The 783-nt window shown below is 21.8% G+C and overlaps 1 protein-coding gene across 1 annotated transcript in view; it reads right to left on the bottom strand.

Moving 5' to 3' along the window:
* LOC108749354 (synaptic vesicle glycoprotein 2B-like) overlaps nt 1–783 on the bottom strand; it is an 18,719-nt gene that overhangs the window by 10,905 nt on the left and 7,031 nt on the right.

Raw genomic sequence — 783 nt, 5'->3', positions numbered from 1 at the left:
ATATCTATTTAATCAATCGCATGCACATGTCAACATAAATTTAATTACATTCTTTGATTTTTATATATGTTACAAATGTTTATTAAAAAATTAAATAGGTATATGTCAATTTTTTTCTTTTGGAGGATAAAATAGAAAGAGAATATTAAAAAAAATTATTGCAGGACGATAAATATATTATAAAATAAGTAATAGCAAAAATAATAAATTTTATGTAGGATAGAGTTGTCAAATGCATAATCTAAATTGTATTAATATTTTATATTTGTACTTAAGCAGCATTTGGTGCTGCAAAAATATGAATTAAATGAAGAAGGAACGAGTATACACTCAAAAAAAAAAATAGTTTTGACAACTACTAAATTAACAACTCTAATTTAAATACTTGCAACTAGTTTTACAAAGTAATAAGAACTAAAGTAGTACTACTAAATACTAAATTTTTATACTACTATATTTTTACAGTATTCGGTACTACTTTTAGTTCTTATTACTTTTCAAAACTAGTTGCAAGTATTTAAATTTTAGAGTTGTATTTTATAATTGCCACGGCTATTTTTTTTTCTCTCAGTGTAATGTAAACAAAAATTTAATAACACAGATTATATCTTGCAGTATGTGTGCGAAACGGCCCTTTAAAAAATCAATATCGTATTAATCAATACGTATAATTGATATTAATTTTTATTGCTTCATGTTGCTGATAATAATATAATCATGCAATGTTATTTTGAATTTTTATATTTTCATTAAATACTGATTATTGTAAAATATTTTACATTT

Source organism: Trachymyrmex septentrionalis, unplaced genomic scaffold, assembly GCF_001594115.1.
Source record: "Trachymyrmex septentrionalis isolate Tsep2-gDNA-1 unplaced genomic scaffold, Tsep1.0 scaffold29, whole genome shotgun sequence".
Taxonomy (NCBI): domain Eukaryota; kingdom Metazoa; phylum Arthropoda; class Insecta; order Hymenoptera; family Formicidae; genus Trachymyrmex; species Trachymyrmex septentrionalis.
Note: the sequence above shows the minus strand (reverse complement) of the source record. Positions and strands in the feature narration are given on the sequence as shown.